This window comes from Amblyomma mixtum, chromosome 3, assembly GCF_055824585.1.
Source record: "Amblyomma mixtum isolate Tamu chromosome 3, ASM5582458v1, whole genome shotgun sequence".
Taxonomy (NCBI): domain Eukaryota; kingdom Metazoa; phylum Arthropoda; class Arachnida; order Ixodida; family Ixodidae; genus Amblyomma; species Amblyomma mixtum.
In genome coordinates this window covers 113046426-113071894 of record NC_143014.1, presented here as the reverse complement: position 1 = coordinate 113071894, position 25469 = coordinate 113046426, and positions in this window count along the sequence as shown.

Genomic DNA, 25469 nt, shown 5'->3' with positions numbered 1-25469 from the left:
GAACGTTCCGGCCAGCACACACACACACTAGAGCAACCAAGAAAAAAAAAACAAAAAACAAAAAAAAGAACCCACATCAATATATGTTAGAATTTTCTAAATAGGACCAAAGAGCTGTTTGAAATGAGGATGTTTCAGCGATAGTCGCAATGCTAGAAGGAAGCGAATTCCACTCTTCGATAGACAAGACCAATGGTGAGTATTTGTATCGTTCTGTCCGAGCGAAAACAGGTTTAATCTTCTGCATGTGATCTACACGAGCCGATGTGTGCGGTGCCGGGAGAAGATGAGAGCTTGAAAATGGTGTGTTGCTGTGGTAGATAGTATGGAAAAAAGATAAACGGCTGAATTTTCTGCGCATGACCGGCCTTGAAACCGGCCTTTAGTTATTTATTTTATTTTCGGACCTCCTTTATGCATTGCAACTATTTCACACAGCGCCATCATCCGGGGTTGTTAGGGTTTGCATCGACATAGTGAATATTTTAAATGAGTATTCTGAAACCCATGATGCATGCCCATTTGAAAAACTATTTGAAATAACATTTTGCCCATGAAATAACATTCGGCCCACACGATTTCTGTGCCTAGTTTGTGCAGTAAGTAGAAAATGCCATCCTCACTTACGTTTGTTTTAGGCATAGGATGAGTTATGGAGTATGGTTGTAGGCGAGCGCCCAAAGCCTTAGTTGAGAAAACAGACTGGAAGAAGGAGTTAAAATTCGTAGCAATGGTGTCAGGGGCAGGGATGATTTCGCTTTGGAGTTTTAATTTCGGAAACTGTAGATTTCTAGCTTGCAAGGTAGCGCCAAAACTTGTGTGGGTCGTGCTTCATAAAGGACGGCAACGTCTCCGAGAAGAAACGTGTTTTAGCAGTCCATTTTTTATCTAACTAACGAGGGAACTGTCGAACTCCAACAGATCAAGAGCCAGATTCTCTGCGCTGCTCGCCTTTCCAGCGTCTCGTGATTCTCCGACGCCTTGAATATTGCACTCCGTGCTGTACCAAATGCCGAAGTGACGGACGCGAGCCAGTCGATAAGGTTTTACCGGATGCGAAATGGTTTCATAGTTTACCACTATTTTTCTAGCGTGAGCGGAAGGCTTCGCTTGAGCGCCGAAAAATTCTGAGAATGAGCGCCAAATGCATTCAGCCTCATAGTTGTTGCAAAATAACGATGTGTGTGGCACGTTCGCTCCTGCGGCTGCTATGACTGTCTAGCCCACCCTTCACTGACGCGTTGGCGAAGTCGCTCGCTTCACGTGATTTCTGCTTTCTGTGGAACGCACTGTGTAGTAGTTCCGGCGACGACGACGAGGAGTCCGCAAGGTGCCTTGCGCGGAAACTTTTCTATACCAAACGTAAGCACATCCGGCGTGGCGGCGAGAACTACGTGCCAGTTTGCTACGAATGAGTTTGACATGTGTTTGCGTAGAGATTGGAAGTTTGAATACAACCCGGCAACTTTCGAGAGGCACGTCGCCAGGACTTATGCGTTATGTCGTTATTGCCGTCGTAATCTTCATCATGAACAACAATACAAAAAACGAAAAACTACGAAACCCACTATCATCGTCAGCACCACACCGCTGAGGAAAAAGGCCTCTTGCACTGATCCTCACTGCGACTTTGGTTTTCCTTTTGTATCTAGTTTGTTAGTTTTAAAACCGAATATTACCTTTCTTGTGCACTACATGTCCTGTGCAAGTCCACTTCGTCCTCGCAAACCTATGTTCGGCTGTGAAACAATTTGAAAAGCACTCTTCGAATGATTCCTGTGATGTGATGTGCTGTGCATGGCTCGAGTTGAAGTCCGAGCAGCCGTTTCTGACATCATAATTGAAGTATATAGCCTCCGCATAGTTAGTGGCGAGACAATACTGATATGCGCACTGCTCGCGGCATCAAGGTGAACATACGGCCGTATCATGCCAAAAACTACGTTAGGCCCTCCTTTATCTACAGGCCTCTTCTTTGCGTATTCATATAATATGTTTTGGACGTTCCTATTGAATATTCGACCCGAAATGAAAGGTCACCTTGGACGTTTCGAATATAACATTCTATACCAGGTCTTGAAGAAGCCTCCGATATATGCGCCTCTAAAGCTGCAGCCTGGCCACAGCATTAACGAAGGGCTCCCAGTTTTATGGCAGTTTTAACGGAGGTTTTCTGTTAACGTTCATGTCTTCCATGTGTTAGTGTTATAGATATCTACTCACGACTATGAGACACGAACCACTTTATTTAGGTCTCATATTAAGTGTCCGGAATGTGAATAACATGACGCTCCAAAACTAGCTTGCCAGGCACGCCGGGATGGAGAAGGTGGGTTAGGAAAGTGGCGGATTGTGAGGGTGACGTGAAAGAGGAGCTACGAAAATCCTTTAATGTTGAGCCGTGAGTTAAGAGCCGTTAAATAAAACGGCTATTTACGAACGGAGATTTCCCTGCGCTTCTGATTACTGTAACGTTATATAGACAGTCATCGGTACTTAGCATTTACCGTAATATCTGATGTGTAGTTTGTTGCCTCTGTATCGACCACAAGGCTCAGTTCTGCCTCAGAAAACAAAAAAAAATCAGAATATCGCCTGCACCTGGTATATTGTGCACGATGCCCACCTGCACACCTGCTAATTGCGTTAGTCCCCACAAGGGCGTACCACGGGACATCGCGACGACTGTTTTCCTACGCGCATACGTATGCTTAAACGCCTGCCTTCTTGCCAGAACGACGCTCTCAGCAGTGCATGCATTATGGAACTGAGGTGCCCATGACTGGCCATGTGCACTATTTTGCACGTGCGACAAAGCCGTGTGTTTCACGTGTCATGGTGCAAAATAAGCCCCATTGTACGAATGATGCGTACGTGGTCCTGATATATTTAATCAGGATATGAAATCTTTCAGACGAAACCTGCTGTGTTCACTGGCATTTTTGGCTGTCAACCTTTTCGTTGTTAGCTGTTTATATAATTCGTTGTCATTACCACCGTCTTCACAGTTTAAATTTTTGTTCTGTTACTCTTTTTATTATGTTCACCTCCATACTCTTTCACTGCTCTGGGTGCACTACTGTAAAAGGCCCATGGCTGTTAGTGGGCACATTACAAAAAATAATCTGTACGAGGGGTTGTCGCTCAGCTGAATCTGCAACACGTTGAGTTTGCAACTTGCAACAATGGTTCAGCCAAGCGTTCGGGCTGCGAACTAGCTTCACACCACAGGGTCGTCACCTACTTTTACATCACAGTTCACCACAGTGAGTGAGCGTGGCTGCTACGCTACAGTTACCTCCCGGCGGAAAAGGAGGTATCCTGACAACTTAGGGAACATGCACGATAGGCGGATCATAGCATGGCTTGAGGTTGTCGACGTGCACTGTTTCACAGTCGCGATGGTGCGCTTTGGAGAGGCTGCGAAAGTGGTTGAATAAAGTAGTTCACTGGAGAGGTCTGGCAGACGGCACGGTACGGGCCTTGAGAGGCCGGGACCGGTTGACGGAACCCAAAGCCATTCCAGTGGGTCTGGGGTATATGACGCAAGCGGACCGGTGGCAACACGAAGGCGCTTCTGACGATTTTGGTCCTGCGTTGCAAAAAAAGCGGGCAAGCTGCGGTGTTCTTCAGAATTTGTGGCTGCTTGAGAAAGGGAAAGAGAGTCGGACACATACCGCGACACGGGAACACGATATCAATGGCGCAGGAATGCTCGCGGCCATAAAGAAGGAAGAAGGGAGAGAAGCCAGTTGTGTTTTGTGTGGCAGTGTTATAAGGGTATGTTACAAATGGAAGATTGCGGTCCCAATTTGTGTGGTTAGATGCAACGTACATGGCGGGCATGTCGCTCAATGTGCGGTTAAAACGTTCAGTCATGCCATTTGTTTGAGGCTGACAGGCCGTTTAGAGCAGTGAATAATCCTGCTTTGGTGAAGGAGGGCTTCGACGGTGTCTGAGAGGAGGACACGGCCCCGGTTGCTCAGCAGTTCCTTAGGTGAACCATGGCGGAAAACGAGATGATGCAAGATGAAAGACGCAACATCTTGTGCAGACGCGGAAGGCAATGATGAGGTTTCTACGTAGCGGGGGAGGTGATCTACTGTCGCTATGACCCAGTGGTGTCCAGCCAGAGTGATGGGAAGGGGCCCGTAGAGATCAATGCCAACGCGGTCGAATGGAAGCGTGGGGCAGAGCAGGGCTGCATCGGAGCAGTAGAACGGTGAGTAGGAGTTCTCCAAAGTTGGCATTCCGGGCAGGAGCGAACATATTGTCGGATAAAGCGGCACATTCCCCGCCAGTAGAAGTGGAGTCGAAGGCGAGTGTAAGTCTTCGCCACACCGCCGTGAGCGTACTGGGGTCGGCGTGAAAAGAGGCGCATACGTCTAACGGAGGTGCCAAGGAATGACTATGAGCCATATGTGCCCGTAGGGAAGGCAGTTGCGGCGGTAAAGCAGGCCGTCCCATACTACAAAGTGGCGGACTTGACGACGGAGAGTCTGGGCTGCCGTACGCGGAGATGGCGTAGATAGGAGAGCGAGGAGGGAAGCAGCGATCCAGGGGTACTGGCGTTGCTCAGATGGCATGTCGGCAATGCCAAGGAAAGAGGAATCACTGTTGGCGTGAGATGTGGAGTCGAAGTCGTAGGGGAAAGGTGAGCGGGATAGGGCGGCCCTAAGCATTAATGCTTAGGGCCGGATCGATAGACGACTTCAATGTTATATTCTTGTAAACGCAGCGCCCAACGAGCATGACGGCCAGAAGGGTCTTTGATGGAGCACAACCAGCAGAGGGCATGGTGATCAGTTACGACGCAAAATGGGCGACCATTTATGTAAGGTTGGAACTTGCCAAAAGCCCAGATCATCGTGAAGCACTTTTTTCCGTTACAGAATAATTCCCTTTGTTTTTTGTCAAAGTGCGGCTGGCGTATGCAACAACCTGTTCGGCGAAGCCGGGTTGGCGTTGTCTCAGGACAGCGCCGAGGGCTACGCAGCTGGCATCAGCGTGAATTTCAGTGTGTTGGCTGGGGCCAAAATTGCGGAGAATTGAAGGGGACCCAAATAGGCGGCGGAGCGGGGAGAAGGCCGCATCACAGGCCGGTGTTCAAGACGAGAGGTTGTGGTCGCCGGAAACCAGTTCAGTCAGAGGAGACAGGATAGAGGCGAAATTCTGCACGCAGGGGCGGAAGTAAGAGCATGCGCTTACGAAGCTACGCAGCTCTTTCAGTGAAGTCGGTTGAGGGAACTAGGCGACTGCACGCAGCTTGGCATGATCAGGAAGAACGGCTTTATTTTAGACGACGTGTCCTAAGATGCTAAGCCGCCGGGCAGCGAAGCAGAACTTCTTCAGGTTTAGTTGCAGGCCAGCGTCGTTCAGAATAAATTTTAAAGACAAATCAGGCGAAGAAATTTTTTTTCGAAATGAAGGAGCTGATAGGTGTAAATAAGCACGTGCAAACCAGCTAACTGCGCGATGGTAACGGAAGCGTACTGAATGTTTTACTGTATAAAAATAAAAAATGGTGATACGTAAAACCTTGTTGCACGGTACGTGTCATGAAGGGAAATTTAGAAAAGAAAAATACTGTTTAGTCCGCACAGCTACGCAGTTTGCAAGGCAGAAAATTTTAATTTTGAAGCATGTCTAGTGGAGCGTGTATTGTGTACCAGAAATTGCGGTATCTTTTGACATCGTAATCACAAGAATTGCCATAATCACGCGTAATACCAGGCAGCTGCCTGATGGCGATGGAAGCACAAGGAAAGCTCTACCATCAAAAACCAAAACAAATTAAACAAATCATAAGGTATGGCCAGCGAGCACTTTGGGAAACAAAAATCTTTTAAAGTAGTCCTCACCTGCAGGCAGTGTGCGAAGTAGAAAATTCGAATTTTAGCAATGTATATTGCGCGGACTATGTGCCGAAAATTGCGGTATGCTAGAATACAATTCCGTTTTATTTCTAATAAAAGCGACATTCACGGACTTCAGTTTCGCCCTCCCCAACTGTTCACTGTAAAACTAAACACGCAGTCATCAACAATTGACTTTAATATTACACAGCGGACGATTCCGTTTTATACTCACTTCGATCGATTCCACCCCTGAGGAGTGCTCGGAGGGACGTTTGCAACGAAATTTCCTGATAAGCCTATGAAACTACCCGTTTCAAGAAAAATAAGATAAGAGATTCTGAAATGATTTTCTAGTCTAATAAGAGGTTTGAGTTGCCTTGTTCGGGAGAAAGGAGCTGGGTGTAGAGTGAACCTGATGCGAGACTTCTCTTATTGCGAAAGCAATTCTACGCCAGGTCTAACCGCTCTTCGCGTGGTCCGTGGACCCCCCTGCTCCTCGAGGAGCCGCCGCCGCGCCTAACAGATGGTGTGGCGTCAGCCTCTCCGTTGCTATGGCGACGCGTAATGTCAGCTTGCTCTTTCCACCGCAGCCACGAGCAGACGGTCGTGCCAGGCTCCTGGCTGAGTCTCGCCATCTAAGTCACCGACGAAGAGTCTATATCTGGATCTAGTTGTTCTACTGCTTCTGAAGAGTTTAACTCTAAGGCGACAGCCAAGCAAGCTAGGAAGAATGCAAGAAAGAGGTTACAACGTGCCCAGGAAACGGAAGAACAACGAGAAGAACGGCTGCGGAAACGACGAGAAGCCGAAGGAGCTAAACGAGCTGTATCGAGTTCAGAAGATGGTATTAGGCAAGCTAATCGGAATGAAGCCAAGTGGAAACAACGTGTCCAGGAAACAGAGGAACCACGAGAATAACGTTAGCCAAAACGACGGGAATCAGAAGCAGCTAAGCAAGCTAAGCTTTCGCAACCAACCAGGTTTAACCAGAGCTAAACCACACCAATTTTTTTTATTAAAAGCGCGCGCGTTCTGGCTTCTCAAATTACTCTCGACTTCTTCCACATTTAAGTATCCAAGGCAGTCATCCTTAACCTTACGTACCATATTTTGCCACCTGAAATGCAAAACAAGCAAAAATTGAATGCAGTCTGATTGTTAGTGCAGACACCGGGCTGTCTTTTTCTACCAGCCGCCTTATCTCTCCTAGTCATTGGCACAATCGAAGAAAATTATTTTTACTTACTGTATTCTATGAGTCGTGTTTTCTGTCACTCTTAGACATGTTTAGAACGCAAGTTAGTTCCCGCTGTTTATAAAGAACAAGCGTTGTACAGGACAAGCCACCGCACACATGAGACCAGCGAACCCCAATGGTGCCCCCTAGATGTTTGAGGCTCAGTTCTGCGCCTCAGTTTTCGGTTTTCCGAGTTCGGCCTGTGCGACAGTTATAACATCAAATATGCTGCGAATTCTAGCGCTAGCTAGACGCTTAGCCACCTTATCAATCCGTAGCATCGTCGGGTTAAGGCGCAAGGCTAAGCCGCAAGGTTAAGCACGAAATTCGCGACATTTTTGTCAGTCACCCAGTAACTTATTTTTGTCAGTCACCCGGTAACTTATTCCTGGCTTCTCAGATTACTCTCGACTTCTTCCACATAATAAACTTCCGTGAGGAAGTTTATTCTTTGTCACCCAAACACCATGTACCGCTCTTAATGGCTGGTGCCGTCACAGCGAGTGATCAGGAGGAAAACATGGAGGCTGGAAAGTGAAGGCCTTTGGTACCACCTAGAAGTGATGCGGATCGTTATGGTAAGGAGACAGGTCAAAACCGCAAATTTTGTTAAGGGGATTGTCCACTTCCTCTGGAGACGAAAAGCGCAAGAACGCCACGCAGCTGCTTTTCCTGCAGCACTAGTAACGAGAAGTGCAAAAGAATGTGTCAAGTCTTCATACCAGGGTTTTCATGGCTGAAGCTGTTTTACGGAACCCAAGGCAAATCCCCTTAGTTCTAGGTCTCATATATTCAAGGAAGTTTCTATTCCCATCCCAGAGCCTTTATAGAGCAATAAGAGCTCGTAAGGTTGAAAAAATCGGTTACAAGGAAAGCAAAGACGTAGTAACTCTCTCAGTCTCTGTGGACACATTAACTGGCCACTGAGGGAAGAAATGGATTGGGGTAAATAAGTAAGATATAAAAAGGCGCTGAAGTGGAGGGTTCCGGATTATTTTATACCATCTGGGCGGCCTCGTTAATGGGGCAGTATAAGGAAGCGGTGAGATGTCGTGTAGATTTTCAACCAGCCGCACTTGAAAAGATATGAAAATAGAGTCTTAGATTCTGAGCCTTATTTTTTTCTTTACTGCTGCTGAGCGTGAGGTGGTCAGATCTCGGACTTGTCATTCGATTGTTTCACCATTGCGCATATGCCTGCGAGCTGGTGGTGATGAGCGGTTGTCATAATTTAATTCTTGTCGTTTCTCCTGCCACTATCAAAAACTTAAGTTTGTTATTCTAGCTTTGCTAATACACTAATGATATGAGGCATTTGGGACTAGCTCAACCTTAGAATAGTTAATATTTGTTTATGTTAAGCACCAGACCTCGTCTGTCAATGCACATTAATTTACTTAATTTACTTAGAACCATAATAATTTAGTTTGACCTTTGCATTTCATTCCGTGTTACTGCGACAAAGCTGACAGCAAGTACTTTCAAACAGCTGCTTCAAAATAAATTTCGGTAGCTGAAAATGTTGAATCTCAACAGAGACCGTGTAAAGGATGACGTAGTGCTCTTCGATTCCGTAGATTTCATTACAAAGTTGATTACCGTTGTCGATGCATAATAGAAAGTTGTTCTACTAAACTCAAGGTAACTGACTTGCACATAAAGGACAAACGCATGTTCATGTTTCACTGGTGGCATGTAATTGTGCATGCGTTTTTTTTCTCCTGAACACTGCTCTGCTTTCGCTGATGTGAATGGTAATAAATGTGGTCCAGAAGAGTAGTTTATTTATTTCTAGAATATACTATGGGCGCTTTTGTTGCCTTTCAAAATTCAAAACACTGGAGCTACCATAGGTTACAGAAAAAACTTCAACTTGGCCTTCAAAACCTTCGTATAGGCTCATGAAGAAAAATTGTCCTCAGCTGCCATTGTTTTTATAATAGCGGCCGCGGTCCTTCCATCACTGTCTACATAGTGTTCCAGAGACTAGAGCGCGGTCGTGCCGGTCGCTTCAGCGAGGGGAAAGCAAAGAGGCAGCCAGGCACGTAGCAGCGCGCACATTTCACCATTACTTTTGAGAGCTGGAGCCCCTCGACGTGGGAGTGAAAGAAGCGAGTTTTGAGGACCTTTATTAGCCATGACCTTTTTTGGGCATCCGTCCTCTGTTATGGTATTCTCAACTGAGCAAACAAAACGCTGCCGTCGTGCGTCCGGCGAGCGCGCCCTGCCTCCGCTCCGACCCAGCCGCTCTCGTCGCGAAGCCAAGAGGGGCGCTGTGATGAGAAAACTGGCGGCCGTCTCATCGAGTTTGCTAAGAAGATGAAAGCTCAGCTGATCGCCATGGAGCTCGACCTGGAACGGCTTTAGTTTTTTCTGAAGAACGCAGCGTAAACCCCGAGCAGGATAGACTGCGTTGGTGCAAAAAAAAAAGAGAGAGAAGAGACAATGCTTGCTGCTCGACTGCTTCTGCCCCTCTGGCGGGTTACCTTGTCAACAACTTCGCGTACAGGGAACGGGGAAAGAATGAGGAGCGAGCGCTTCGCGTCGAGTCACAGCGGCCGCCCCGCTGAGGCGAGCGGTGGCACCAGAAGTATTAATATTTACCCGGGGAGCACCGGGTTCGCGCTCCGAGCGCCCACACACATCGGGAGAGCGTGCGTGCAATACTAATGTATTCTTCTCGTTTACGAAAACTGAGCCGCTATTAAGCGGGGAGGGAACGGTGCGGCCGGGGGACCATGGCACTGGCGCCACGGGTGCGCCAGCGGCAGTGATGAAACTTGTCGGTCGAGTGTCACAGCGAGTGGGGTGCCCGAGGGCGAGCGCAGAGGAGGGCCACTTGGAGTCAGTCATGGGTCTTCCCACGAACGTCTAGAAACTGACGTCGCGCGAGAGCTGGAGAGAAGAGCGGCTGCTTTTCTTCCTTTTTTCTGCTTTATATACGTCCAAAATCACTAGGTCATGATTTCCAGCCGCCTAAGTCGAGAAAAAGACTGCTTGAAGAGAAGAAGAATTACGGCAAGTAGAAATAATATTGGTGTTTTACTTCCAAAGTTTTACTTCCATGTCGTCCTTGCTGTCAGAAAAATGGAATGTTGATTACAAGCTTGTCTTTATAAAAGCCATTCGAGGTTTACGTTGAATACCAACGCGTTCGATGTTTCCATCACTAACTATGCTTTCAATTTCCAAACCAGATTTCTAATTCGTTTATCACACTGAAACCCCCTCTTTCTGGAATGGTAAACCTCGTGCCACATCGGGATTTATTCACATCTTGCCCTCGTGTCATCCTTTATTACGATTACTATGAAAACTGAAAGATTAATTGCGCTTGCCGGCTCGCGTTACTACAAAGTGAAGTACAACCATGATAACATTAATAAACTATTTGTTCACTATTTTGAACATCCAAAAAAGAATTAGATACGATATGCCATGGCTTTTTTTGTGACTTATACTCTGCAATCTCCGTTCCTTCGGGGGAGTGGGGGGGGGGGGGGGGGTCGTTTCTTGAAATTTTTTTTTTTTTCAGACCGTCTCACCTTACCTTCATTTGTAACGCTCACAGTTCACTTGTTTTTTTCATGGCTGAAGCTCCGGGAAAATACAAGCTGCCTCCTTATTCTTCTTTATCTGTACGCAAGCGGCATGCACAACGTGCTACCAACTTGCAAACTCATTAAATATGCGGGCAATACTACCCTTGTATCTACTCATTGATTATCACGGATGCATTTCCATTGCTTGGAAGCGAACTCGCAAAGTTAATGAACTGGTTTTACTTTAATTTTGCTGATATTAATCTTTTAAACCGAAGCTCATTTGCTTTCGTAGCCCATTGCAGCAGGTCCCACTTTCTTAATTCTTTTGCCCAATTCTCGTTGTTAAACTGTCCATGCTCTTATTACTTTTTCAGATGCAGAGAAATATTTACGTGCTGGTGCGGTTTCAGACTTCCTTTGTCTATTTTCTTATATTACCTCTAAGCGAAGCTTCATAAATTGTTTTGTTATTGCATATTCAGATATGGAATTACAAATTTTTTTCGCTGTTCTCGTGTTTAAGATTCACATATTAATCGGTTATTGAAATGCATGTTTAAAGGTGTTCCTTACGTGTGAATATTTCCTATCAGATGTGAACTTCTGTCGTATGCTAATAATACGTACCTAATTTCGATCACTTTTTGCACGTAAAGCTGGTACACAGGATGTAATCACCTGTCTCATTAACACACACCATCAGTATCGTTCATGAATCTTCTTTTGGCGCACTAATCACCTCACTAGATGTGCTTCAAGTGCTCTTTGTTCAGGAATAGCAATCGCGGAGAGTTTGAGAGCCCCAGTGAGTTTTGAAAGTTATACAGGCATTCGTGTGCCGGCTCTTGGAGTATCTGTATTATTGGGCGTCACTTATAGTACAACAGAGATCACCTATAGGTTCGAGGCTGAGGAGCTATCAAGATATTTCTTTCCATTTTCAAATACCGCTATTTTTTGAAAAAAGCTTGAGCAGCGCGAGATTATCTAATCTTCGCTGTAGAGCTGCGTTTTGGAACCTTCATGGTCGAGCGTTAATAACACTTCCCTCCTTCCCTCAGCCCTACGTAACCGCAGCCAACGCCGTGTGCAATCAACCTCATTCCATCCTTCCTGTATTAGATTTCCTGAGCTATAAATGTGAAAATACTTACCTGACTTCCCTCTCCAATCTCCTTTATAATACCGTCGACGGCAAAGACTCCTCAGCGAATCCAGATTCAGAGCCACACAGCAGAGCATTAAGCTTATAGTAAGCTCCGCCCCAGAACCTGTTCGAAATTACTGGTTTTCTGTATGTAAGCATCCATATGGTTGCGTTTTAATTCAGACCTCCTCTATACTTTACGTTATATGACCCGTCGCGATGGCTTAGGGGCTTTGGCGTTCGGCTGCTGATACCAACGTAATGAGTTCGATCCCGGTCACGGTGACCGTATTTTGTTGGAGGGAAAGTACAAAAACGCTCGTGTGCTGTGCGATGTTAGCGCACGTTAAAGAATCGCAGGTGATCTAAATTATCACGGAGCCCTCCACTACGGTGTCCCACATCCGATGTGTCGCTTCCGGACATTAAACCCCCCAATTTACATTTCTACTTTTACACTATCACTGAAGTCACTTCCTATACTTTGATGCATGAGTGCAATTCCTTCGTACAGTTCAACCGCTTTCACCGCTTTTCCTTAGCTCAGTCTTGCCTGCTTTACGCGACCTGCATTCATTGAATCTCCTCAGAACCCGTAGCTCTTGGTGATAGGAGGCAGAAATTAGGTTAATTGTTCTGTGACAAAGCAAAACTTTTGGCTCTCAGCCGTGCCGTAATGAGGGCTCCGGAATGAACTTAGTCATCGAGAGTTCCTTACCATGCTCTGAAATTTCACTACTCAGCTATTTTTTCCATTTAGGTTTCATCTAAATACAGCCGCGACTGCTGGGATCGAACCAAGGTCCTAAGGCTGCGCAGCCAGACGCCACATTCACTGAGCCATCGCGGCGGATAAGTGAGAAGATAACAATGTGGAAATCGATCATTCACAGTCTCTTCATTGTTGTCCAGCACGCGTCCAAAAGACATATTTGAAGAGTTACAGTAGAAAAGTATATGCGTACGAATTAACTTCGAATACCTACTGAACCTCAGATTTCCTGAAGATGGCATTGTACTTTAACGTGACGCATTATAGCGAGTAACGGGGCACCTTAACAAGCAAATAACTGAGACAGGACAAAAGATAAATGGGTTTGCCCTTCGTCATGCTTTATGAGCGGTCAAACAAGCAAGTTTAGGAGGTAAGAATGTGTTTAACTTTACAAGACATCGCACGTGTGTTCAGCATAACATGTCATATATTTGATATATTTGCTAAATGCGCCATATTAAATGTCAACATTAAGCGTACCAACAAATACCAGACCACTAAGGAACTTCTAGGAAAGTTAGAAGCTGCTTCCAACAGTGCATGAACCGATTAGCATCATATATAGTTGACAACTCCCTTAGAGTATAGGACAAGGTATATGAATCCTTTATTTAACAAACGATATTTGAAAGAAGGCAGAAATTGAATTCAATTGTGTAAAAACCCTGCGAGTGGCGTTTGAGAAAGTCTGATGATTCTGTGATTTTTTTTTAAGTTTTACAGGTCGGCACTGAGCGTGATGTATTGTGAGATAAAAACGTAAACTGTAGCACTGAGCCACACATCCCAAAGCCTAACCATTAGTCATGACTTTGAGAAAAGCGCAATTTGAAAGAATTCAATTTTTCCAATATCCTGTGAGCTTGACAAGACAAATCTCTGGCACGAGGCTAGATCGATCAGCACTCTTTGAAGAATAAATGCACAAAAGTGAACGTTATTGGCGCGAATGGCAAACCAAGCTCAGTCAAATTAGTAATAAAGCGTCCTTGTTACGCTTATTAATTTAAAAAGCTGCTTAGACACTTTTTCTATGCACAGGTTTCCACACAGGAAGGACTTCGACAGAAAACGCTTCCGTTTCCACGATTTTCTTCAGGCTAACAAAACAAGCTAGTTTACAGGGGTGGTTATTATTGTAAGGAAGCCGAAGCAGGTACTATCTTGCTTGTTTACATGTCGACATAATCCGCCTCAAATGCTCATATGATCGAAAAGGCATCGGGTTCACAGAACATGCAAGCACGCATGAGATTGCAATTTCTTCCCGCTTTAACACTGACGATTCCATTTTACTTTTGCTTTTTCTCTTTCCAGTGATTCTCGACTGGAATAAGCAGCCGTCTTTGTCTTCTTGATCACTTTGTGCTCTTCTCAGAACAGCAATGGTGAGAAATGTGACTGCAGGGTGGTACAGATTGATTCTGTGCCTAGCCTGCGCGCATTTCTCCTGTAAGCTCCACAGGCCGTCTCATGTCCAACATTCTTGCAGAAAAATTTTGAATATTAGGAAACTGTAAGGTAATAGTATATAAATATTGAAGGTAATGGTCCATTTCTCTGATATGTAGCAAAATCTTTCTTTTATAGTGTTCCTGTCTCTCTCATCTCGTAGTTAAGACTTCCATTGAAAACCAATGTGGATCGATTGAAAACACGTTAATAGCAAAAAAATGCAAGCCTACAGACCGGAGATCTGCGGATATAGTGGCTGTTATAGTGACATCTTACAATATATGAAAAAAAAATTGCGCTCATCAAGCTGTTCTCGTTCAAAAATACTTTTATATATAATTGTTGAGCATTTCCAACGCACACTCACAAAACGGTTGTAAGAAAGCGTACCCTTCCTTGTGAAACGCAGGCGGAAGCGCACCCGGTTATTTTGAGCGAAGCATGGAATATGCTGGCTGCTCCTCCTTCACAAAAAAACGGCCGCTAGTTGGGCAGCGGCTCGCAGTGGATTGCAATGATCGGATTGCGCAACCATCAGTCGCAATTCCCACAGCTCAATGCTCTGGAGCAACACGCGGCCGACTTTGGGGCGGTGTTTCGGTACTGGAGGCGGCGTTCCGGAACTACGAAAGTTGCTTAACTACCCAATTAAAAGGCGCACCTCATTTTCAAGTTAGTAAAAATGGAAAACAGAGAATTTCGCTGAAGCCTGGAACGGCATTCGTTCGTGCTTTCGGGCTAGTTCTCGTCGCTTTGAACAGTTATTCTTCGCTCTCTACACCCCTCAGTATCTTATACTCTATCGAATTTGAAGTGCATTGTACGGCACCACTGCTCAAGCAGCCATTTAAGATGAGATAGGGACCCACGCCTCGATCGCCCCCCACTGTCACTTCCCCAACGACACACATTTAAGCCTGCTACGAAGCGCGAATGTGTGGGGCGAGAAAGCAGTCGCTGCAGAGCGTCTGAGCACTGTGTTTTCAGTTTCCTTACTATTGTACAACGCGCATGTCGTTCTGAGGTTCAGTTATCATGAACGAAGGCACGCCTATTGAAATCGAGAAAATACGGCATGTATGAGCATTGGTGCGCTTATCATGGCCCAGCTTAACCCATCCTCATTAACACTTCCCAGCTGGAAGTGCTGCGTGCGATCCTTATAAAGTTTCCTTCGGCAACAGATTGTTAACCCTTATTAAATTGCAGAGCAAAAAAAAAACGCAGCAGGATTAGGGCAAGAAAAACAGTAAGAGGCATAAATTGAAGAAAAGAGCACGAAAAAGAACTCCCTTTGTATAAAATAGGGATTTATGTACAGGACTACACCGAACGTTTCGATAGTCTGAAAAAGCCGCGTACTGGGCCGTACGGCAGCCTTGCTACGAAAATTTTTCCAAAGATTGAAGATGATAGACGCGAGACCATTAATTATAACACCATATGAGCTTCCCCTGTGCTTGGCGTAACATGCGCGTTATTCCGAATAAATGATGCACCAGACGCTGCGCAGACCATACATGCAAGCTAGAAAAAGTTTATGATCGTTGATATATCATCTCTGCCTATTCTTTACTTTTATCGGAAAACAAAATAGAGCACATCCGCCCATTTTTATTGTCCAGCTACTCGCACTCAGACACAGCGCTGGACCCAGATATAGCCTCGGCTCTGGCCCAATCGGCAAAACACGTCTGTGATCGTTAGCCACCACATTTACGATCTGCAGCCGCGCGCGCGCAGTGCACATTCACTCCACGTCCTCATTCCTTTCACGCAACTGGGAGACGATCGCAATATTTCTGCTAACCCCCCGCTGGCCCTCGGTCCTTTTCCTCGTTGATTTTTTTTTTTCATGCGACTACGTAGTTTTTCACAAGCTGTACCGACTGCTAGGCGCCAGTCTTTTATTGCCAAGCTGCAATCAAAGGTCGTTATGTTGCTGTATCTCTTATTGTAAGTTGTTGAATACCCAGACACTACTGAAAACGATAAAAAAATTGGTAATTTTTTGAGCCGAATGGACGAAAAGGGCGTCTGTTCATGGGCAAGTTTGAATATAATTAATTCCTCTGATTTTCTTTACTCAGCATAGCGAAGGACCATCGTATGCAGGGATCTTTTTGCAGCAGAAATTTGCTCTATTTTGACGAGCGTACTTGATGTTACGGTGGAAGGCCCGGCGGTATCATAGAGTTTATTGCGGGAGCCTCAGATGCCGTAATGGCTTTTATTCCTATCGCCATACAAAGCCTGGTGGTTTGTTTTGCCTTGAACAACAAAGAAAGTTGCTACACAGCGGTGGAGTAACGAAGCCATTTATATCTTAAAATTCAGTTAACCTCTCACTTCCACTATTTTATTCGATTTAGCGCAACTGAGGAAGAACGAGAAGGCTGGACAAAATAGGAGAAATAAGTGGGCTGCTCAAATTACAAAGCGTCATTTCGCGGTGCCGAAATCTGACTTGACAAAAAGCTTTGATAAATGAAACGGTGTTTTGTGTGACGTGAGCCGTTCAAATCTCCTTAAGCACTTCAATCATGGCACTCAGGTGGATTAGTGAATTCTTTAAAGGCTGTCGAGTTGGCAGCGTAGTGCCGCAGACAAGGTGCTCTCGCTACCTTTCTGTAACCTGACGCTTTGCTGTTTTACGCATGCTTCCTTGTAAGTTGCCGAGTAATAATTTATAAGCGATGAGCAGGGATATATATAGTGTGTATAACATAACATCAAATGAGTTCAATTTAAAACCAAAAAGTACCACTGGGCGATAAAATAGGAAATGAGGAACATCATACTCTATAAAGCAAACAAGGGAAGGGGAATGAGGGGCTCGTGTGGCTGTTGGCTTCTGTCACATCATACTCTATATGAATTTTCCCCCTTCAAGGTTCGTTTACGCATGAACGACTGGGCAGAATCAATGGGATGCCAAGCACAAGAAGCAGTCCAGCTTTTAAAAAAAAGCTTTCTTCAGAACATGGTTCCTACGCTTTGAAACAGGCTTCCGGAACTCCGTAAGCGTCCATGACTCCTCGTAAAATCACACGCGCTTGTTGCGGGTGCAGATGTCCCGAACTGCGCGGTACGCCGAAGCAGCGTGCATGAAATATGCGCCACAAATAGCAGGAATTGAAAACCATATACCTATGCCAAGACACATTGACCTTAGCGCGCTTTGCAGAGTCCAAAAGAATAATGTTGCAAACTAAGATTTAATCAAGCTTTTAGAAATGAAAATTACAATTGAAGCGTCTTCCGCATCTCAAGTGGTAAAGCGCTAATTTACCTTTTCTGAGGAATTGGGTTGTTAAAGATCGAAAATAATCAAAGGAACACTAAATTATATTCTTCAATCCAGCGTTTGAATTTATATCCGTACTGGCACCAACTTTTAAGAGCATACTCTCAAGTTCTTTTAAGCGCTGTTTGCACGTTTTATTGGTTTGATTTAGATACTGAGTTGCTAACCCTTGCAACTACAACATATATATATATATATATATATATATATATATATATATATATATATATATATATATATATATATATATATATATATATATATATATATATATATATATATATATATAAACATTTCATTCTCAGTGATGCACGCGGTTAGCATAGCGGACAGGTTAATGTGCAGATGGAATTTGTTATGTTATGACTGGATGGCTTTTTTTCATTTGTGTTCTTTGGTCTGGTTTCAGCGGGGGCACATATTCCGAACACAATTAGGCAATGTTAATTGAGCTGCGATGGCACTGTTGACAAAACAGGAACATTGGCACCATCGTTACCGCAGTGGAACGTGAAATTCAGCGGCATCTAGCGCATAACTGGAATGTGGCGTGGTCGGCGAAAAGAAAAGCTTTTGAGAGCGTAGAGTGGCAAGCGAATGGTATTGCCGTCAGGTGGAACTGCAGGCGATCACACAAAGAGCAGCTCCAGTCGAACGGGTTGTCCTGGAAGTGCTTCTGAGACGCCCTCATCGCTACTTTGGATTTCTCCTGCCTGCTGATTTCAGTCAGTTTATGTTGACCTTACTGATCTTTTATAACGATCAGTGTAGGCAGTAGAAGCATAATATATCAGCCTACTATGACTTTTCGACATTTCACCAACAATAAATACCTATCCTCCTTATGATAATACGCGAATAGCAACAGTTTGCACGGCAACGATGCTTTGTATGTTAGCCCTTTCTTCTTTAGTGCGCTATCACTTATAGTGGCCAATCCCTGCATTTAGCCGTTGTGTGTTTGTTTTTCTGAGGCCGGTTTTGTGGCAGGCCATTCACCTGCCCACCGCATGGTGGGCAACCTGCCCAGGTGTGTGTCTATATATATATATATATATATATATATATATATATATATATATATATATATATATATATATATATATATATATATATATATATATATATATATATATATATATAGTGTTGTATATATATATATATATATATATATATAACACTTATTCCTTTGTTTCAATGTGCATAATTTTGACATCATGATTAGAACATATATATAAAGCTTTGTGTATCTTCTTTCTACTTGATTTGTATCTCGGTTGATTATAAATGCGTTTCCTGTACATAAAAATTTTGAGCAGTTTCTTTTGTCAAATAATGTCGAGTGATAATAGAGGCATAACATCATGCAAATGTTAATGTATATATTTTGTGGCTGTATTTTCTTTAGTGCTTGTGAGTGCGCTCGTCCACTGCTGTTGTGATTAGCTGCCAGGCGATACCGCCGGCAGAGGGCGCAGGGTGGCCCTCAAGCTGCAACAACGCAGCTTTTTGCCTATCGTCCTCTCTCCTCTGTTACTAATGTAACCTTGTATGTATGTATGTATGTATGTATGTATGAATGTATGTATGTATGTATGTATGTATGTATGTATGTATGTATGTATGTATGTATGTATGTATGTATGTATGTATGTATGTATGTATGTATGTATGTATGTATGTATGTATGTATGTATGTATGTATGTATGTATGTATGTATGTATGTATGTATGTATGTATGTATGTATGTATGTATGTATGTATGTATGTATGTATGTATGTATGTATGTATGTATGTATGTATGTATGTATGTATGTATGTATGTATGTATGTATGTATGTATGTATGTATGTATGTATGTATGTATGTACAAAAGCCGCCGCGGTGGCTCAATGGTTATGGTGCTCGGCTGCTGACCCGAAAGACGCGGGTTCGGTCCCGGCCGCGGCGGTTGAATTTCTTTGGAGGAGAAATTCTAGAGGCCCGTGTACTGTGCGATGTCAGTGCACGTTAAAGAACCCCATGTGGTCGAAATTTCCGGAGCCCTCCACCACGGCGTCTCTCATAGCCTTAGTCGCTTTGGGACGTTAAACCCCATAAACCAAACCATATATATAAAACAACCTGCCCACCCCCACCGTGTCAGGCGGCAGCTCATTTAATCGTGAGAGGCTGCTCTTGAACAGCAGCCTGCGTAGCAACCCAACCCAAGCAATCCAAGTCCCACCGATAACATCACCTGACATAAAAGGGCAGTGGCGCATCGCTTCTTGACCGCTGCGCCAACAGTGGCACGAATGCTCCTGGGGATCTACGGATGTAAAGGAGAAAATGACCAATTCCGCATATAAGAACAATATCCATTATTGCTATCCGAACAACCGCCATCCGCTAACACTGGATCTGAACACCGGAACCGAATGGAAAACCGTACTGCTAGCGCACCTCATTTGCATTTGGCCTAAGTACGTCCATCGACCATCATTTTTAGTTTTCAAACACCTGATTAACTTACATCAGATTCGTCTGAGTTTCGGCGCGCAGATTTCGTGCTGTCAGGAATCTCTCAACATTACCATGAAGGACATGACACGTTGTAAGGGATGACTAGGAAGGGAATGAAGACTGCATTTCCAGCTCGGCATCCCTGCCAGGGCTCCAAGGGAACTTCGCCAAAATGCAAACACGTTCAAATTAAGAACGGCGAGCCTAGCAACAAAACAGGGTCAAGTGAAGCAAGCATACAGCACGTTCATCACCACCTAAATGTGTGTGTATATATCTCATTTACTGCACTTAGCGAGTGACAGAAGCTGCGAGAGGTAGACGCCTTAGTGTGTGTGTGTGTATATATATATACATATACTCACACACACACACACTCAGGCGTCTACCTCTCGTAGCTTGTCACTCGCTAAGTGCAGTAAATGAGATATCACACAGAGAAACAACGACAGCGCTAAGTTTACCCTCATACCCATCCTGTCGCTAGAAGGCAGTGAAGAAACAGTGCGTTAGTGTTCGTCCTTTCTGTGGTCCTTTTCTTAAAAGTTGGGCTGTTCTCCGTTTTTCGCTGCCATGAACCATCTTGGTCAGCAACGCTAGAACGCTAGAAGACGTCTGGGATCTCGCAGCAGGTTCTTTGCGTGCGTGTGCGTGTGCGTGTGCGTGTGTGTGCGTGCGTGCGTGTGTGCGTGCGTGCGTGCGCGTGCGCGTGTGTGTGCGTGCGTGCGTGCGCGTGCGTGCGTGCGCATGCGAGCACGGCTTCTGCCTGTGGCTGTCCAAACTGCGAGAACTTTTGAGCCATTTCATGCGGTAATCACGAGAACTGAGGGTGAATGTTATTTTTTAAATGTCTCGATCTATACCACGTGACAAATGCTGCGCATCTCCTTTCACGACCCACCTGTGCTCCTGTATGTACTAATAACGTGCAGTTCTATTTTTGGAGGCATTTCTAAAAGTAGAACCAGCGTGATGTCGCTACGGCAACGGTTTTCCCCTAACCGTTTTTTCTACGATGCGCTAACGATCGGGAATCCACTGTTTGACGGCATGGTTGCAACTCGTGCCCAGCGGAATGCCTTAATCCTGCTCTTTGCACAGAGCCTCTGTCCATAAAAGGTGTGCCGCGCTCAAGGTTGCAGCTCCTATCAGTTTCCATTCTCCTGTAGTGTTTATCGCCCGGTCTCTAGGGGCACATGTGTACTCTGGCGAGCTGTTCGTAAACGGGAACGTCCTAAAAGTGACTGTACTTGTTTTATTCTTGAAGTAGACCGGTTTTAAGCAGGATATATTTGATCGAAACCCCTCGAGGAAAAAAAAGAAGAAGAAAAGGGGGGGGGGGGGGGGACTCGAAAATCAGCTGGGTGTTTCCGCAACAGTGATGTGCATGATAGCGGAAGTAACCTTGGGCAAAACAGCGAAATTCTGTGCGCTTTGTTTTGTGTCAGGATCTCACTTCAGTAGGTAAGCAGTCAGCGCGAATCTGGAAGCGCCTGAATGCAAACGTATGCACGAATAAAATGTAAAAGCACTCTCCAAGCGCAAAAACGTTTTGGTTCTGTGAAACCTAACAGGAGTGTCTTCGCAGCATGCCATAGCTTTGTCTGTCGCAGGGCGGCATGCCGTCAAGAAAAGCGAAGAAGTTTGGTGCACATCGAGAAGGAACGAGTTTGGAAAGCCTTGGGAGGCTGCACGACGTGCGACACAACTCTGCCAGCAGCCTCGTGAACAAAAACGGGGCAACTTCGAAGGAAACGTGGATGGCTACTACAGTATTAAAAGGGAAAAAAATATGTACGTGGGAAGAGCGCCGCACATAGAGCACGAGACGTGACCGTCCGATGCGGCTCCACGAACTGCCATTGGTCAGAGTGGTTGGTTATCGATCTGCTGTGTACGAGGGCGCAGAGATGGGGGTCCGCGCAGTTTGAAGGAGCACCTCGAGCACGCTGAAGCGACAGGCTCGCAAAGTGAGAAGCTGTGGCACTGAAATTGAATCTCAACCGCTTGGGTGATGTGTAGGAGCGCTACGGCGCAAAGGGAGGAACTTGAATTGCTATTTATTGCTTTCTCGAGTACCGAAGGTTGTGTTTTTTTTTCTTGCGGTGATCTTATGTAATTTTTTCTTTGGCTGAACTAAATTTAAAGGTCTCTAATGCACCAATGAAAAAAAAAGGTTAGCATTAGGCCTCAAAGCACCGACCATTAGTAGAGCTCATTATCCCTTTAGCATTAAATGTCGAAATCGGATGTGTCAAAGGCAACAATATCCCCGAACGATGATTAATTACGTGTCCAGCGCTCTTTTCCAGTACATGGCGTTAGATGATATACTTATGCTCACCTCTTCTACATCCACGGCTTGCCGTGTCACACCATTTGACGGTGTCAAAAATAAAAGCCCGTGGGAGTTTTCCCAACGCCTTCAACTTCTCGCTAAACTAAGCGCAAATCCATTCATTCTGATTTAAAATCCGCTTTTTCGTTGTGATGGTATTCGAAAATTATTAATTCGCTCGAAGTACTGCGCTGCTGAATAACCCTCTTCGCGAAATTTCATCTGGATTCGTGTCTCCGCGTCAGAAAAATCTGCGCGTGAAATAATAAAAAAACAAAAACTTATATACTAGGGGAAAACCCAACTTGCCAATGCAGGTATACCAAGCGAGCGCCAAACACCACACACCCATCTCATTTTTTTTGCCCGGTGTTATCTTAAAAGAAGACTCTTCTGCATTTTGATTATGATAACGACCAAAACGAGGTTCATCACTACGCGTAGCGCCATGTCATCTTATCCTTTGACTCTGGGACACTTTCTTCGACTTAACTGAACTCTATCTTTAGCAGAACATCGAGCTGGCTTGTGCGTAAAATAACGTAGAATGAAGTTGGCATACCACACCACCCTGTATTACAGCAAGACAGCAAAAATAATCTCTATGCATTTCGTTTTCATACTTTACTAATTGGAAACACAAACGAAACGTTTACTACGGCAGACCGCGTCAAACGCTGCCGTGCTCGACGGCAGGGAGACTTTTCCGAAAAGTCTCGCACGATGTATTTAGATCTACCTTTTACAACTGCAACTTTATGACACAATTATTGCCCAAAGGCTCCGAATATGTCACAGCATTATTTAAGGAAGGCTTGCCGGTGGCCTGCGTGTCTGGAGACGTAAAAGATATTTACCTCAGCATTCCTGTGGCAACAGCATTCACTGAAGTTGAATAATCTATTGATCAGTCTGGCGCTTTCTTATTTCAGAATTTGTGTAGCATCAGTGTAATAGGTTTTACACAACTTCTTGATTTAGAAAGACGGGATGCGCACATGAGACACTCACAAGAAAGAAGACGGGACGGGCGTAAACTAGCAACTGAGGTTTATTCAAGAAATAGACATTTATACATAAGCATATCAGCACTGGCAACAAAGGGCATCAAGGCAGATAGGGCGGATAAAAAACGAGATAAAAACACTATGTAGATTCTGGTCATCATGTTTTCGAGGAAACGTGTCTCTCTATTATAAAGTTTGATTGATGTGTCACTGATGCAATCTTTTCCTTTCTTTTTGATGAAATATGCCTCGAGAAGTTCCCGTGCTTTATCGTTACGGCACTTGCGTAGAATCTTGACTTGTGTCAGGAGAGGCATGCATTTGTGTTCCAGGCAATGTAACGGCAAGTGACGCAGCTCCTTGTTTTCGATTGCCCTTTCGTGCTCACGAGTGCGGATATTGATACAGCGGCCTGTCTGTCCTATGTAAACCTTGCCACATGTTAATGGTATCTGATATATTACGCCAACCTGGCAGTCCGCATAGCGGTTCTTATGTTTCACGCCGCACTCATTCCCCAGCTGGTCGAAATTTCCGGAGCCCTTCACTACGGCGTCCCTCATAGCCTTAGTCGCTTTGGGACGTTAAACCCCATAAACCATAAACCATTTTTCTTCTTTCTGGAAGCATGTCTTCCGATGCGGGCACACAGGTGACTCAGCTTGCAGGGTGCCGAGAAAACGAGTGGGACGCCGTGCTTGTTACCTACTTTATTGAGATTGTGTGCGGTCTTGTGGACGTACGGAACCACTACTGGCCTCTTAGATTGGTCAGACATATCAGTGTTGATATTCAGAGGAGCTTTCAACTTATTTGCCAGCGTTTCAACTACTGCCAGCACAACCACATCAGGGAAACCAGCCTCTTTCAATCTCGATACCTGCATATCGAAGCTGGCCTGCATGGCATGGGAACAAGACTTTTTTAAAGCTTTCTCGGTAATCTGTGAAGCAATGGCCCTTCTCGTGGTTTTAGAGTGAGCGGAATCGTAGGGTAATAACTGTTTTTTTGTGCGGGGAAAAAAACACCGACACACATTGCCATGAGAGAAAGTGAGTTTAAGATCTAGGAACTGGAGAGTGTTATTGACTCATGGGTGAAGGTTAAACATGAGGCGGGACTTTCTAGGACATTTAAAATCTCAGCAATGGCATCGTCATGAATAAAATCGCCCCGTTTCTTCAAAAGGATAAGGAAGTCGTCAACATAGCTAAAAACATGCACAACATCACCTACAGTACACCAGTTAAGGTGCGGTCAATACTGGATTAAAAGATGTTGCACAAAACTGGTGCTGCGCACGACCCTATGCACACTCTCTGTCGCTGCAGAAAAGTCTGGTTGTCAAACGTGAGTGTCAATAACGCTCTGCAGTTCCTAGATCTTAAACTTACTTTCTCTCATGGCCATGTGTGTTGGTGTTTTTGCCCCCACACAAAAAAACAATTATTACCCTACAATTCCGCTCACTCTAAAACCACCAGAATGGCCATTGCTTAACAGATTACCGAGAAAGCTTTAAAAAAGTCTTGTTCCCATGCCATGCAGGCCAGCTTCGATATGCAGGTATCGAGATTGAAGGAGGCTGGTTTCCCTGATGTGGTTGTGCTGGCAGTGGTTGAAACGCTGGCAAAGAAGTTGAAAGCTCCTCTGAATGTCAACACTGATATGTGTGACCAATCTAAGAGGCCAGTAGTGGTTCCGTACGTCCACAGGACCGCACACAGTTTCAAGAAAGTAGGTAACAAGCACGGCGTCCCACTCGTTTTCTCGTCACCCCGCAAGCTGAGTCACCTGTGTGCCCGCATCGGAAGACATGCTTCCAGAAAGAAGAAAAATGAGTGCGGCGTGAAATATAAGAACCGCTATGCGGACTGCCAGGTTGGCGTAATATATCAGATACTATTAACATGTGGCAAGGTTTACATAGGACAGACAGGCCGCTGTATCAATATCCGCACTCGTGAGCACGAAAGGTCAATCGTAAACAAGGAGCATTGTCACTTGCCGTTACATTGCCTGGAACACAAATGCATGCCTCTCCTGACACAAGTCAAGATTCTACACAAGTGCCGTAACGATAAAGCACGGGAACTTCTCGAGGCATATTTCATCAAAAAGAAAAGAAAAGATTGCATCAGTGACACATCAATCAAACTTTATAATAGAGAGACACGTTTCCTCGAAAACATGATGATCCGAATCCACATAGTGTTTTATCTCGTTTTTTATCCGCCCTATCTGCCTTGATGCCCTTTGTTGCCAGTGCTGACATGCTTATGTATAAATGTCG